Source organism: Canis lupus, chromosome 22, assembly GCF_003254725.2.
Source record: "Canis lupus dingo isolate Sandy chromosome 22, ASM325472v2, whole genome shotgun sequence".
Taxonomy (NCBI): Eukaryota; Metazoa; Chordata; class Mammalia; order Carnivora; family Canidae; genus Canis; species Canis lupus.
The window spans coordinates 16825244-16842406 of NC_064264.1; the positions used below are offsets into that span (position 1 = coordinate 16825244).

The 17163-nt window shown below is 33.6% G+C and overlaps 1 pseudogene; it reads right to left on the reverse strand.

The window, feature by feature from the left end:
- Nucleotides 1-835: 835 nt before the first annotated feature.
- Nucleotides 836-17163, reverse strand: part of LOC112678706 (60 kDa heat shock protein, mitochondrial-like) — a 45783-nt pseudogene continuing 29455 nt past the window's right edge.

Consider the following 17163-nt stretch of genomic DNA (forward strand, 5'->3'; position numbering starts at 1 on the left):
TAGTTTTACTCATCATACTATGATGAATTGTTGCCATTGTTTTGGCCTAAGATTCTATCCCTCCATTCCAGCTTAGCTTATCTTCTCTACCTAGAGTACTTGTCTGTATCTTGTACCTTTGTATATCCAGTCTCAATTTGACCTTTATTGGCTTCTGTTTTTCATGCCTTGTATAACTGAACCCATGAATCATGCATAATGATCTCCTGGTTTTCTGGGGTCTTCTGAGCCATGCCAGGTGAGACATAGAAGTGCATGACTAGACTATCACAGATGCTAGATATTCCACAGTAAGTATTTAATAGCATTAGATATACAATTGTTCCCTTCCAAAAAGTCAAATATCTTTAAACTTGGTAATGAGAATCATCACCTTAATGCAGTTTCAGTTCCCTTTCGTTCATTTTAAACAAATTTTTATTATACAAAAGTTGTCACATAAATGGATATTTATCTACTTTGTACACAATTATTACCCTCCACAGAAAGACTGCTTCTTAACTTTTCATCTGGTGTGGCAAACACTAAACTCCTGATTTTAACAGAATAGAAGTACAAATGCCTCAGCGATTTAAGTTGAAAGCAGTATATTGGTATGTGGCTCTTGCTCTCCTCAGTTATTATTAATATAAAAATGTCTTATTCAAAAATACAAAATTATTTGTAGGCACAGTGACATTAGTCAACCTTTATATGTTGTCAACTGAAACCAGTAACTGATGGTTGTAGTGATTTTCTTCAGTCATTTCCTTCAGCTGACTTCTCTGAAGTTATTGTTGAGGAGCTCTTCCTTGAGCTTCCTCTCATAGTTCATTAATAATGGTAGAGCACTATTCTAGGAATCAGATGCCATCTCCCTTATAACCTCCATTCCACCCATTCCTGGGTCCTTTTGTTCTTTAGGAATTTCAGGGACTACAGCTTCTACTGTAGCTAACAAAGAGGCCACTCCAGCAGTGTCCAAGAAAGGAGTTCTTACAACCTTAGTTGGATCAATGATTCCTTTTTCCTCCATATTCACAAAATCTCTAAGTATAGCTTCATACCAACTTCTGAGGAACTCTGCATAATTTTCTCAACTCTCAGTGATCCTTCAACACCTGCAGTCTTAGCAATGGTCATTGCAGGAATTTTGAGTGTTTTCTTAATAATTTGCCGATTTTTTTATCTTAAATATCTGGAGTTATTGAATCTAAGACTGGAATGCACCGAATCAGGTCACAACCTCCTCCTACAACACTGCCTTCTTCAGCAGCTAATGTAGCATTGAGTGCATCTATCTGTAACTCTTTTCATTCCCTTCAACATCACTTGTCCCACCAAACTTCAGCACAGTTACTCCATTTGAGAGTTTTGCCAGAGGTTCATTCAGCTTTTCCTTTTAGATTTGTTAGTTGTGATGTCTAACTGCTGAATGACTTCTTGAATATGTTTTTCAATTTGAGACTTGTCACCTCTTCCTTTTATGAGCATGGCAACACCTTTGGTCATAATGACCTCTGCAATTTTTCCTAAGTCATGAGGCTGAATATCTTCAAGATTTAGAGTCAACCCTTCTCCAAACATTGCACCACCAGTAGCAATAGCCATGTCTTTAAGCTGGTTCCTTCCATTGTCACAAAAAGCTGGAGCTTAGATTGCTACAGCCTGAAGATCCACTTTTAGCCTATTCAAAGCGAGTGTACTCAGAGCTTCTCCATCATCATCTTCAGCAAGTATGACCAAGAGCTTACTGTGAGCACTGGCAATTTCAAGAGCTGGTACAATGGACTGGGCACTAGAAATTTTCTTTTCACTAAGTAGAACATAGGCATCTTGGAATTAATATTTTGATGATTAATAAAGAGAAATATAACCTTGATCAAACTTCATGCCTTCAATAACTTCTAATTCATCATTTAGTGTTTTTCCATCCTTTCATGTGATAACATCCTTTCTTCCAACCTTTTCCGTTGCTTCAGAAAGAATTTTGCCAATTTGTTCGTCTCCATTTGCAGATACATTAGCACCCTCAGCAACTTCTTCAGTAGTCATCACAGATTTAGACTGCTACTTAAGTTCAACAATTACAGCATCAATAGCTAACATTACCTCTCTCCTGATTTCCACAGGACCAGCATCTTTACTAATCTTCTTAAAGCCTTCCTTGGCAATGGAGCGTGCCAAGACAATAGTGGTAGTGGTGCCATCCCCAGCCCCCTCATTTGTGTTCTTGGCAACAACTTGAACAAGTTTAACACCAATATTTTTACATTTATCTTTTAAGTCAATTGACTTTGCAACACTCACAAACATCTTTTGTTATTTTGGGACTTTCCCAACTCTGTTCAGTAATCTCTGTTCTTTTGTTTAGCTCTATAGTAATGGCTACAGCATTGGCTAAAGGTCTACACTTTGAAGCATTAAGGATTGGGCATCCAAACTAAATTTTACATCTTTGGCATGGGCCTGAGTGAGTTGAGGAGCCAGTAAGTGTCTCAAAACTGGCCTAATTTGGCAAAGGACTGCGGGTAATCAAAATATTTCTGCTGGGTGACGGCAAGGCGTGCTGATGGGGAGGCAGGTCTTCAGAGGCCATGAGGGCTCAGTTCCCTTTTTCAAACAAAAGCTAGTTACTGTGCCTTCCTTCAGAATTGGCAGGTGGAAATCAAATTTTTATAAAGGAGAGGTTAAAGAGAATTCAGAGACTTGGCTCTGCCCTTCTCTGAGACCTACAAATCTTTATTTGTAAAATAAAGAAAATAGTTATTCCACATTGATTTTAAGATTAATTAATATAAAGATAAATCATAATTAATAATTTTCTGTAAGTTGAATGTAATTGGATATTTTGAGTTAGGTGTGGCAATTCATATCATATCAATATTTTCTTTGTTTTTAAAGCTTCTAACTGGACATTACAGGACTATTTTATTTATAATTTCTTTGCCAATCAATGTATCTTGCCATATTATGCCATGTAAATGGCAAATAAGTGGCATTAGCTAAATATAATGAAAGTCAGAGCCTACTTACTTTTTCTGAAAGTGTTAGGTCATGTCATGGACATTCCTGGTAAGTAAAATAGAAAGAGATCGTGTTCTTCCTGAAACTCATGTAATATTGTGCTGATTTTAAAATAGTCCATGAAGACAATAACTTGCTTATATAATGAGTTACTTAATATGAAACAGTCTCACATGTATAATATCTCACCCTCAAAATGAGCATTTGAAATTAATTTGATTTTATAAATGTATATACGAAGACTCAGTTTGGTTATAAAATTTGCCTGAAATCATACTGTAAGTAGCAAAGGGAGAAGTAAAACCAAGCTTTCCTTTATCAAAATTTTTGGTCTGTGGTATGTTTTTTCACATGGCTGAGTAAAGTCATAGCATACATCAGTCACCTGTGAATTAATGGGGTATTCCCAATCTGGGAACTTTCCCTAGGAGACATGCAGTTGTAATATAAGTGTTCAGAGACCAGCTTGCAGTTTTTCTTTTAACTCCAGGTGTGATATAGCCAAATAGATTAACTAATAGAGGGCTCACCATATTAATTCTGCTTTGCTCTATTTTGCAGAGCATAAATGTGTGATAGGACAATTCCACATCACTGTTCTCAGATGATACTAACATAGAACACCTGTGTTTGGCAAGTGGATCAGAGTGTTACACTGCCAAAAAACAATAATGAGAGTCTGTAAGTTTTGAGAAGGTTAATTTTGTTAGTTATAAAGAAGTTTGTTTCTTACTTATGAGTTTGCACATAATAAATTAATTTTCTTGGTTTTCTCTTTACTTCAGTGTTTTCTGCAACTTCTTTGCTAATGAATGTTAATGGATGGCAAAAAGCAAATGAAAACAAATAAAAAAGGAACATTAATATTAACAGTTTAGGAACAGTTGATTACTTCCAAAACCTTTTGTCTTTGATGGACAAGATTGCTTGTGGTTGTGATTTTATATTGCATGTTATTAACAGTTGAAGTTCCTCTTGTGAATATTATTCCTTATTTTTTCTAAATCATTTTCTCATCTCAGAGTTCTTCAAAGGATGTGATAGACCATAAAAAGTAACATTATTTCAGGAACTTTACCATCTCAACCTTGGATCGTTTTTATGCATTAAAAATAATTATAATTTTACAACATTGTATCTCAGGGCAGTTAGTTGTTTTACAACTGGCTTTGAATGCCTTAAGGAAATGATTTAAGTTGCTTCTATTATTTATTGTTGCTGCATAACAAATAGCCCTAAAATTTAGTTGCATGAAATGAAAGTCATTTTATTATTGTAGGAGTTTAAGGGATTTGGGGGACTGGCCTAAGGGATAGCATATGATCAAGAGGTGACAGAAGCCTTTTATTGGGCTGTGTTTAGACAGGTTTACATGTGGGCAAATCCCTCAAAGCAAGAGTCTTCCACAGGCTGCTGACGGGGGTTTACTTGTCTAGGAGATCTAGGTAATATTGATCACCAGCATGGGAAAAGTCTTTTGAGTCCGAAGGCTCTGAAAAACAGTGGCAGCTTGGAGTCTTTGAACCACTGGTCTGTTTTATCAGTAACATCAATCAGATGTTAAGTGAGTCTTCTCAGGATATGCAAAGCAGACAGGTCTTAAATGGCCAAAAATCTGCTTGTTTGTAGCTATTTCTAAGACAAAAGGATCTGTAAAAATTTGTGTTTGGCATTGGAGGGATTTGGGGGTAACAGGTCTCAGTCTGCAGTGAGGAATAAACAATCTGGAGGCCAAATGTAGAAACCTTCTTTTAAACTCATTTACATAACAATTATGCTTACAATTCTTGAATTGGGTCAGAATTTACATCAGAATAGAGTCAGAATGGCTCAAGTCTTCTTCCTGTTTTCTGAAGTCTTAACTGAGATAACTGGGGTTCAGATGGTTAGAGATGGTTAGATGAGTCAACTGAAGCCAGATATTGGGAACCTCATTTCTTTCTACCTGTTAGCCTGATTTCTGGGTTCTTCCCTAAGATATGTCCTGGGACTAAAATCTCCGAAAAGGTGTCTTCACTGACATATCTGATGCCTGGATTTGGATGCTTAAAAAACTGAGGGCTAGCCAATCATCTCTCTCTCTCTCTGTCTCTGATTCTCTCTCTCATTTTGGGTTTTTCACAGCATGGTGGCTTCAATGTAGTAGGGCTTCTTACAAGATAGGGCTGGCATCCCCCACAATAAACATTTTGAGAGATCTAGGTATAAAATTATGTAACCTTGGAAATAAGACACACTGACACTGTCTTTGATAGTTCAAAAGCAAATTATGGTGTCAGCCCATACTCAAGTAAACTTCAGCTTATATTTAAGGGTGTGAAGAGTCTGTTGGGGATTAGGGGACCATATTTGGAGATTACTACCACGAAGATAAATTTCTTTTTGATACAATTAATATGTTTCTTTAAATTTTATACCTTGTTTCTCCTTTTTAAAAATTAGTTGGTTAATGTATGATTTTCTAACTCTAATGATATACATGGGAAAACATTTAATCTTTACCAAGGACCCCCCATTTTCCATGAGCTAGATTGAAAATTTAGTTTGATCTGAAATTGAATCAGTTGCATCCATATCAGCAGTATAAATGTATAGATAAATAAATGTATTGTTAAAAAATTTTGAATTTCAAATAGCTTTAATTAAAGGTTTTTAAAATTTTCACTTCTATATTGTGCAATGACCACAATTACCTTCAAAGAACAGGGAAGACATAATATACTGTGTTAATAACCAGAATATCCCTAAGGTATCCCTATTTATATTGAAAACTGTTCTGTTACCTGAATGAAAATAAAACGGGATTAGAAAGATTATGAATTATTTAGAATGGAAATTATTTGTACTTGAGTATTGAATGTTCATATTGTATTTGGTATTATTCATTCATTTTAGATATATTTCCAAATATTTTCTCTTTGATTTTTCTTATTTCTGTAGAGATTTATTAAGTGCAAAACTATTAAATAGGAGAACATTAATATCAAGATTTCTTAGAATCCCTAAAAATTCTCTTTCACCTTGATATGCATAGAAATGCTTGCCATAGGCACATAAAAGGACATAATCAAGTGAACTTCACAAATTAGAAGTAAATCCAAATGAGTTGTAGAAAAATGAAGTGGGAGGGTGGCTGGGTGGCTCAGTCGGTAAAGGGTCTGCCTTCATAAAAGGGCATGATCTCAGTTCCTGGGATTGAGCCCCATGTCAGGCTCCCTGCTCAGTGTGGAGTCAACTCCTTTCTCCCTCTGCCTCTGCTGCTCCCCCTGCTTATACTTCTACCTCTGTGTCAAATCAATCTTAAAAAAAAAAGAAAAAAAAGAAAGAAAAATGGAACAAGAAATTTTGTGACCATTGTATTTAAATAAACAAACACTAACCTGCCTTCTAGATATGTGTACACCAATTTTCCATGTGTTGTGTTGTACCATGAAAATATACTAGACAATTTTTAAAACTAAAAAAAATAGCATTGAAAATAAAACAGGGTATATTACAGTAGTGAGTGTTAGGCACATATGAAGAGATGTGGTATGACATTTCTAAAAAAAAAAACATAGAATTCAGTTAAAAATTAATTTTACCTTGCAAAATGATTGATAATATTTTCTTCTAACTATTCCCTTGCTGATTTGAGTAAGTGTGACTAAAAATAATCCGTGTGAGAAGTAGAATTTAATGTTGACTCCCAGAATAATGGGTGAAACCATAAAAGACCCTATTCTATCATATTTGCTTGTGTGGAGATGGGCAGCTGAATCTAAAAATGTCAACCTTCATAAATGTATTTAACAAGTTACCTATGACATGGATTTTGGCTAGGATTATCCAAAAGTGTATGTGAGGGTGTGGATGTTATGTATAGGTATGTGTGTTGTCTCAGAAAACATAATGAACAAAATAAATATTGAAAGAAATAAAATGAAATTACATGAGAAGAAGCTGTGAATGGGGGAAGCTTAAATGAATGATCAAGGTTTAAGTATATGCTTTACCACGTCCAGGTGTTCTTGGATATGGTAGCTCCAACTTTTTTTTCAGTTTGTATTTAAATTCCAGTTAGTTAATATACAGTGTAATATTAGTTTCAGGTGTACAATACAGTGATTTGGTACATCCATAGAACACCTGGTGCTCATCACAACAAGTGCATTCCTTAATTCCTATCACTTATTTCACTTATCCCCCCCCCCCCCCCCCCACACACACACACACACCTGCCTCCCCTCTGGTAACCATCAGTGTGTTTTCTATAGTTAAGAGTCTGTTTCTTGGTTTGCCTCTATTTTTTCCTCTTTTCTCATTTGTTTTGTTTCTTAAGTTCCTCATGAGTGTAATCATATTGTATTTGCCTTTCTCTGACTGACTTCTTTCACTTAGCATAATACTCTCTAGCTTCATTCATGTCATTGCAAATAGCAAGACTTCATTCTTTTTTATGGCTGAATAATATTTACATTTTATATGTATACCACGTCTTTATCCATTCATCAGTTGATGGACACTTGGGCTATTTTCATAATTTGGCCATTGAAGATAATGCTGCTACCAACAGTGGGGTGCATATATCCCTTTGAATTAATATTTTTGTATTCTTTGGGTAAATACCTAGCACTCCTTCAACTTTTAGTTTCTCTAACACTAAAATGGGGATGACAATCCATTACAGAGTCGTGATGAAGATTCAATGAATAAAGAAAGAGAAAATTCTTTAAAAACTCCAGAGCACTAATCAAAATTTTGGTGTGGAATTCAATTTAAACTTTCATCCACCATATATAACAGGAGTGATATTTATAACAGAAACTACTGAGAAACTGAGTTTGCATTAATATGTTAACACAAGAAACATCAGTGTATCAGTTAATTTTCTTGTTACTGAGAGTTTGTAATGCTGGTTTCTATTAGAAGAATACTATTTCATGGCTGAGGGAATAGCCTTTATTTTCTATATGTATATAGCTGTTATCTTAATAAAGTTGTTATTGCGTTGGGTTATTTGCATTGATTCAGGTTGCCTAGAATTTCCATTATGTAAATTTGGTCCCTACCCAAAATACTTTGTATGGCAATTGCTTTCTCAATTTAAAAGTCTATCTCACTTTAATACCCCTCCCCAAGCTTCAATTTTTTTTTCTTTTATTAACTTTACACCCTTGCAGTTTGTTACTTATACAACCTCTGGGATTAGAATGACATATATGAGTGACTCATCTATTCTTTTGATCTGGACAAGAGATATCATTAATTCCTAGAGACTTGGCAAATTTACTAAAGCTCAGTTTATGAAATTACTTGGCTAATATATCTCTGCAAAAAGACAATCCAGTAAGTTTATATTGAACTCAAAGTCTGGAAAATTCTTTCTCTTGTCTAAGAGAAAAGAATGTCTGATTCTCTTGTCTACGAGAAAGAAAATCATGAATTTGTTGGTCCCAAGATCAAGGAGATGCATTACTTTCTAAACCTGTTTCCAAGGAATCTCTAATTGCTTTATTTTCCTATTGAATATAGATAAGCAAAACTGATCTGCACTCACTTCTAGATGAAGGGAGGTAAAATGAATAAGAATCACAGATGTTTTAGAGAGAATTTTAGAAATCTAGTATTTTTCAGACTTACTTGAAACATCAGAAGTCTTTCCTTTTATGAAATTGTGTATTGGAGAGCTGAAAAATAGAAGTGCCCTATCGGTGCTTTTTGAACTTTAATGAAATCATCTGAGAATCTTGTTAAAATGTTGATTGTGGTCTGAACCTGGCCCAAGATCCTGCCTTCTAACCAGCTCCCAGGGGTTGCTGCTGCTGCAGGTCCACCGGCCACAAGTGAGCAGCAGTAGTTGATTGGTTCTAAATTTAGCTGAACGTTGGACACATCAGGGGATCTTTAGAAATGCTGATGCCACATCCCTCCCCTCTCCCACCCGGGTTTCTGGTTTAATGGATTTGGATGTATCCTGGGTATTAGGATTTTAAAAGCCCCCAGCGCTGTTCTAATGTACAGCCAAGTTTGAGAACAACTGTTCTAGTAAAAAAAAAATGTGCATATGTGTTGGGAGGAATGGGTGTTACAGATCTTACTTATCTTTACTGATATCTCCTATAGTATGATAAAAATACACTTAAAATCAGATTGTGACTAAAGCTATTCAGAATTTTGTAATATAAATAAATATATTTAAAAAATGCTTTGTGAGTAGAATTTTTGTTCAGTATTTGATTTAATACTACACCATAGGTGAACAAACACAAAATAGCACCACGATTTTTAATGATTGTGAAATATGAATGTTCTGTGATTTATTTTACTAATCCTATAATGTTAGTCATTTAGGACAGTTTTTTAATATTAAAGAATAGGGTGGTGAATATTATTTATCAAATATTTTTGCACAGAAGTATTTTTGTATTTCCTTAGAATAGTAGAGCACCAAGGTTAGGCAGTGAGGCAGTTCAACTTGGTGGGGAGGAGTATTTAAATCACTGATATTGTTTCAAATTGCCTGTGCATGGTGATCATAAAAAGCAAACTGGCTTTTAGTCAGCTTTATTATTGTTATAAATTCTCTATACACAATGCCCCTCCTTATTGCCAGCACCCTGGGCATACTGTTCCCACCATCATGCCTTTGGAATGAGTTCTAAGCCAATGCCTCATAATTAATTTTCACAATCACTGTGTGGAAAGATATGAGCTTTCCTAGGGTTATAGATATATTATCTCTCTATTTTATGCAGAAGGTTATATGGTATCTCCAATAGCAAAATCTAAAAATACAAACAAGAATGTTTATTTCAAACATTGAGTGTTAGTACTTTCAATATTTGACAATTTTACAAGATTTTGCAAGATTTCTGCATATTATTCCACTGGAGAGACTAAGTATTCGTTATGTCTGGTAACCATTTTTATCTCTTCTTTTGTGATTGGTTGCCTAGTTATGTCCTTTTGACTTTTTCTAATTGTGTTTATATTTTCTTATTGATATGGAAAAAAAAGTTAGTAAAGCTGTCCTTTGTTTTCCATAAAATGTAAGTAATTTCTTCAAGTTTGTTTTTGTCAACTTAATTTGTTTCTGAGGGTTTTTTTTTTTGTTTTGTTTTGTTTTTTAAAGGTGCGGATGTTTGAATTTTTACGTAGTTTGATCCCTTGGTCTTTTTCTTTTGGGTTCTTCAGAGGTCTTAAGGCCTCTCCCACACAAAGTATATGTTATTAGCTACCTACGTTTTCATCCAGAATTCTTAAGGTTTATATTGTCTTTTAGCTCTTTAATTCATTGGAAATAATTTTGTTGATTAGCATTATGTAAGGAAGTAATTTGTTATTTTGTTCCCAAGTGTTTGGTGACAAAATAACCATTTACTGCTTTCTTCACCCATTGCACAATTACGGGATATCACACTTTATTACCTAACATATTAGAATATAGTTATAGATGTTCCTGGATTATCTATCCTGTCTTCATCAGTTTCATGTACGAATATTATGAGTTCCCATTATTTTAACTTTTGAATACCCTTGAATATTTAGCAACAAAGTTCTTCTCTTTAAGATAATCTATTTTCCTGTGATCACTTTTTTCAGAAAAATGTGGAATACTCTTTTCAGTTTAAATAACAGTGTTTTGTGACTTTTATTTGTAATCACTACATTTATAAATTAATATATGTGGGCATTGGCAACTGTTTAGTAGAAGTTTTTCCATCCAGTAACATTTTATACATTGCATTTATATAAGAATTATTTTCTGATATTCAGGACAATCAACTTTGTCTTTTTCACATCTATGTTTTCTTAATTTTATATATGTACGATCATAAATGTGTATACATATATATATATGGATTTGATATTAGTGTGTGTGTGTGTATTTGTGTGCATGTGAGGTATTGCTATCTGGTCTATCTTAGGCTTCTAAAAAATACCAGGAAACCATCTCCCTTTTTTTCATTTCTCTAGAGTAATACTAATAGCCTAGTCCCAAGCCCTATATAAGACAGAGAAAAATAAAAATCAAATGACTTTAAGAACAAAAGTAGGTGTGACATAGAGATGAGGAAATTGAAGTCCAGAGAGGCTGTTACTTAAAATTATAATGTTAGTAAGTATCAAAACTAGGAATAAGGATGTTGGCTGACTCAGGTGGAAGAGCATGCAACTCTTATTATCGGGGTCATGAATTCAAGCCCCACATTGGGAATATAGATTACTTAAATAAGCAAAACTTAAAAAACAAAGTAGGAATAGAATTAAAGTCAATGGGCTGAACCATGCTAACAGCAAAGAACCTGTAGTCTAGTTAAGAACATAAAATGAATACCAATGAGAAATTCAGGTGAAAACCTAAACAGTACATGGTGAAAGATAACCAGATATAATAGAAATTTGGCATTATTGAACTTAGAAGTATATGTAATATATTAGTTATCATTTACTAAGTAAATGTATCTGTCTGGAGTTCATTATATTAGTAAACAGAGCCAAGAGTACACCTGGTTAGTTCAGTTTTGTGACAGAATGTCAAGGTCAGTTTTTTTCAACAAAGAAGTAAAACAGAACTAATAGCCCAGTTTAATACACTCTTATTTTATTCGCCTATGCTTGGGAATACAAATAGAAACCTGCAACTGATATCCTGGAAACTCTTCCAGCTCAGCAATCTGTGAACAATATCAAAGGACCTTGAAACAAGTATTCAGTAACTTTGTAATAAAGAAAGATAATTTCAGCATATCTTTTTTTTTATAGTGTTTATTTCTCTTTGTGTACTCAGACACACACAGACCACTATTACCACCATCATAGTACATATCCTCAAATCACACAGATTCAGGACCAAAAATATTGAGTTTTGTACCCTGCTTTTTATTTTCATAACATTCATTTTTTTTCTTATTTTTTATATCTTTATTCTTTGTTTTCATAGCTTTTTATTTATTTTGACCTTTTTAATAAGAAATATATACAATTATTTTAAAATTCTAGAATATTGTTTTTACTTATTTGGAAGACTTAAATCCTAATTTTTAGTACTAATGGTAATTTTATCCAAGAATAAAAATAAATTTTTATGCTGCAATAATGAATAGGAAGAGGGTCTACATTTTCTAGGTCCACATTTTCCCTCCACCAAAATCAACCAGAAAGATGGAAAAAAATATGAAACAACTATTTTTAGAATTTAAACCAAAGTCACAAAAGAAAAAGAATTAAAAGAAAAGAAAAAGAAAAAAGAAAAGCTAAAATCAAAGTAAGACTGTGATTCCTGAGGAAAGGAAAATAAATGAAGTTCCACCATCTTCTTAGGCAAAGAATCGCAAAAGGAACCTAGATGGGTTGAAGGAACAGATATCAAAGTCTGGGGAGGTCAAGGTGGTGAAAGTTTGTGTCCGTATAGTTGAAAGGAGAGAGATACATGGAGAAAGAGCTCTAGAAATCCACGGAGGGTTTTTATATCTTTACCCGTCTATGCATGAATAGGGTGAAACTTGTGTAGCCAGTGAAAAATTTATAAGGAAGAAAGAATTGCCAGGGAATTATAAGTCTAATTTCCAGCTTACTCAGCACTATTTGCTTGAGTTTCTAGGAGTCAGAGTGAAGAGATTTTGAAGAAAACAGGAGACATGCAATGGGGATTCCAGAAATACCATACCTTAGTCGTAGGGTTAAGACTCATTTTTTAAAAGGAAAAAAAAAATCAAGACTTCCAAGGATTAAAGTGATTCATAAGTAACTTAATTGCCTGCCAAAAGGAGTTTAAATACTCAATAAGACTACAGCAATACCGGGCACTAAACAATGTAAAATTTAAGATGTTTGCAATCCATTAAAAAATGTGGCTCAGTCCTTTAAGCATCTGCCTTCAGCTCAGATCATGATCCCAGGTTCCTAGGATGGAGCCCCATGTCAGGGTCTCTGCTCAGCATGGAGTCTACTTCTCCCTCTGCCCCTACCCCACAGGTACCCTCTTTTTCTCTTCATCATTCTCTTTCTCTCAAAATGAAATAAAAAATTTTTAAAAATCCTTAATATGTACAGGGATTTGTGATTCATAACCAGTAGAAAAATCAGTCAATAGAAACAAATGATGGAGATGATGAAATTAGCAAAGACATTAAGTGTGCTATTAAAATATGCTCAGTATGCTCAGAATTTAGAGAAAAATATGGATCAGAAGGAAATTCTAAAAATGAAAACATTAAATTTCTGAAATGAAAATTTTACTAGATTAGTTTAATAACTGATCAAACATTGAAGAATTAAATGTAAGAACAATTTAAGAATAGAATGTTAGTGAACTTGAATAAATCATAACAGAATTATACAAAATGAGGCACAGAGAAAAATAAAGATTCGGTGAATTTGGGGAACACATCAAGTACTTTAATGTATGAATAATTGGAGTCCCAGGGAGAGAAAATGCAGAAAAATTGAAAAATAGTGGTTGATGTTTTTCCAAATTTGAGAAAATCAGAACCTCATAGATACAAAAGTTTAATGAGCCTTAAGTAGAGTATTAACAAGGAAGACTACACCAAGCACATCATTATCAAGTTTCTGAAAAACCAATGTAAAACAGAAAATCTTAATAATAATACCTACATAGGTGCAAAAATAATTACCATAGAATTATCATTAGAAACTGAGAGCCAAAGGAGAAGAGGGATGATTTTAATATTCTGAATGGTAAAAAAGGAAAATCTGTCAATACAGAATTCTATACCAGCAAAATTATCTTTCAAAAATTAAAGTAAAAAAGTTATTTTTAAGCAAAAAAAATATGAGAGAAGGAAAATGATTTTAGATCTAGGCCAAGAAATGAAAAGTATTGAAAATGGTAAATATGTGTTATTTTTTTTTAAATTCTTTCATCCTTTAATTTTATTCAAAGGTGCTTCACTCATTTTTTTTTTAATTTATTTGTTTTTGAGAGAGAGGAGACAGAGCAGGGGAATGAGCAGAGGAAGAGGGAGAGAGAATCCTCAGACTTCCCACTGATTGTGGAGCCTAACTTGGGGCTCGATCCCAGGACCTTGAGATCATGATCTGAACTGAATCCAAGAGTTGATCACCTCACCAACTGAGCCACGAGGCACCCTCAAAGGTGTTTGACCATTTAAAGCAAAAATGGAACAATATTTTATACAGTTTTTAACATGTGCCAAAACAAAAGGCACAAAAGGTGGAAAGAGGAATATGAATATATTTCTTAAACTTTAAATTAGTATAACATAATTGAAAATAGACTGTGATCATTAAAAATGAATATTATAAATCCTAGGGAAATCAATAAGAAATAAAAGGCATAGCTATTAAGCCATAAGTGTATATAACAAAGTCATTAAAACTACACAATTTAAATAATTCCAAGGAAGGAAAGAAAAAGGAATAAATACCACATGAAACCTCCTACTTTTGGTTTTGGCTCAGGTCGTGATCTTGGGATGTGAAATTGAGCTCTGCATGTCTGGCTCCACACTCAGTGTAGAGTCTGTGTAAGACTTTCCCTCTGCCCCTCCCCTCCATGCATGTGTACATGCTCTCTCTCTCTCTCAAATAAATATTCTTTTAAGAAAGGAAAAGCTGAACAATATGCTTTCTACAGAAAAATAATAAAGACAAAGATAACTGAAAGAAAAAGTGGAGAAATAAATACCATAGAATTACTAGTCTTTATAAGAAAGCCATCATGGCTGCATTAATATCAGAAAAGCCTACATTAAGATGATGAATATTACTAGGAATAAAGATAATCACTTCATAATGATAAAGGGGTCAATCATCAAAAAGGCCTAACAGCCTAAAGTAGTTATGTATCTTATAGCACTACTTCAAAATACATTAAGCCAAAATTGATCTAAGTAAAAAGAAATTAGATAAATCCATAATTTTGATCGGAGATTTTAGTACCCTTCTCTTGATGCTCATAGGACAAGAAATAGAAATAAAATTAATAGGGATAACAAAAACACTACGTTCTGTTTAATTTGTTTCAATTCACATATATACAGCATCCTTACCCAACAACTTCAGTACGTGCACAAAAAGAAGATCAGAGTAAATCCAAAATAAGTAAAGGCAAAGAAAGATTGAAGGCAAAGCAATCAATAGATCCTGAGGTGTTTTACAAAATTAAAGCAGAAATACTAAGTCATTGAAGATACCTGAGGTTGTACATCCAATAGCATATTAGAAACTTAGAGTGGCTGAAGACCTTAATCAGGAAATTTTTTTCAGGAAAGAATGATGTTATTTTTATCTCTCAATCTCTCATAACACCTGGAATGGTGCTGTGTATCTAGTGACAGCTCAAAAATCTCTGTTAAATTGAATTGTTTTGTATCATCATATGTGTTTTACTATTGCCATCTCTGAATCCATCCATTTTGGAAACTCATTATTGGGACTTCTGCTGTTTTAAGAATTCGAAAGTCAAATAGTGTGTGCTATCAACACTGATAGGCTTTTAGCAATCTTTAAAACTTCAGATATCAGAGTTTCTAGAAATGTTCCATCAGCTGTATGTGTGCCAAAAATGGCTTAAAATTCACACAAGCAAAAATCAGCTATATGACCATGAAGGTTCACCACTGAAGTTACCATGACTAATTATCACCTTTATGGGGAAAGGATGTAAGTGAAGGATAGTTGGCAAGGAGTTAATCAACCTGTTCAGTCTGTTCAATCTTTGCCTTCTTTTGTTTGTTTCTGGATTCTGCATTTCTTGAAATCAGAAATCATATTGTTTTGCTTCCTGCTGTATCCCCAGAGCTGCTTCCAGTGTTTGATACATAGTATGTGTTCATTAAATGTTAAATGAATTATTAGGATTAAACAACAATATTAGTAGATTACTTAGGTGAGCTCTGTCTTAGAGATCTTCTTTTCATCTTTAAATCTGACTTTTGCCTTTGTTAATCTTTATAATGTCAGATTTTTAAATATATTTTGCAGGCCCAGAATTGGGAGTATTAATAGCAGTTATTCCACTTTGTTGTATTAATCTTAAGCATAACAAAACTATTTTTCAACAAAAACTGCTCTACAGCAATCAAAAACAAGTAGTTATAATAATTAAATTTGTAACACATACAATTTCTACATTTGAATTTTACATCTACCAATGTCTATATTATAAATTACTGCCAAAGTAAGACATCTTTCTCATTTTCATAGCATTTGTACTGATAGAACAAAAACAATCTTGCATAAAGAAAACTTTTCAGGCAATTATAATATATTAAGCTCGTAGCCCATTTATAAATTCCTTAAAACAGGATTTTAAGCACAAATTTGCAAATCTCTGATCATATTGAAGAAATTTTTTGACGATCATAGATTAGCTTTAAAAAGGTCTTAATTATTTCAGGGGTTTTGCAACATTTTTAAATTTATTCTTAACGCTTCCATAGTAACACCCTGCATGAGTTAACACTAGATTCTTTTCAGGGTGGAAAAATCTTGGTAATAGAAAATATTCTGATGTTGAGGAATATTAGAGTTTTATGGTGTTGCCTCTTTGATACATCTTAGTTTTTGAGTAACTAATAGCCTTTTACAGATTAAATACATGGGATCTCTCTGCTGCCATTCGTGCATGGGATGTCTCTTTAGTCCTTGCACTCCGCATCTTAAAAGGGCAAAGGAGGTGTTTGTGTAGTACATGGAATAAGTCCCCATGCTTATGGAAATACAAACTATCTTCCAGAAGATTTTTGCAGCTGATATTACAGGTCTGCTTTCTGAACTGTCTAATACATTTAAGGAGAGACAGAGCAGACACCTAATTTTAATATATGCTTAGTTGTAGGTCAAATATCAGCAGGTAGTTTACAGTAGACTTTGGCTTCTGATATGTTTATCTGTCATTTTTACCAGTTAAAATACTTATAACATTATTATTTTTGGAATTTTCCTTTATGCAAGGCTAGAAGGACATGCATATCTCAGAGACTATCTCCTAGAGCCTCCCAGAAGAGCCTTATACCTTGCAACAGTCTTGACTTTAAGGAAGCAAAATATTTCATATTTGTGTTTTTTTTTGTTTTGTTGTTTAGCCATCCTGGACCAGCTATAATATAACTAAGAACTCTAAATTAATCCTCAAAAAATACAATAGAAGAATAGAGCTGAAACAAAGAAATATGTTTACGTTTT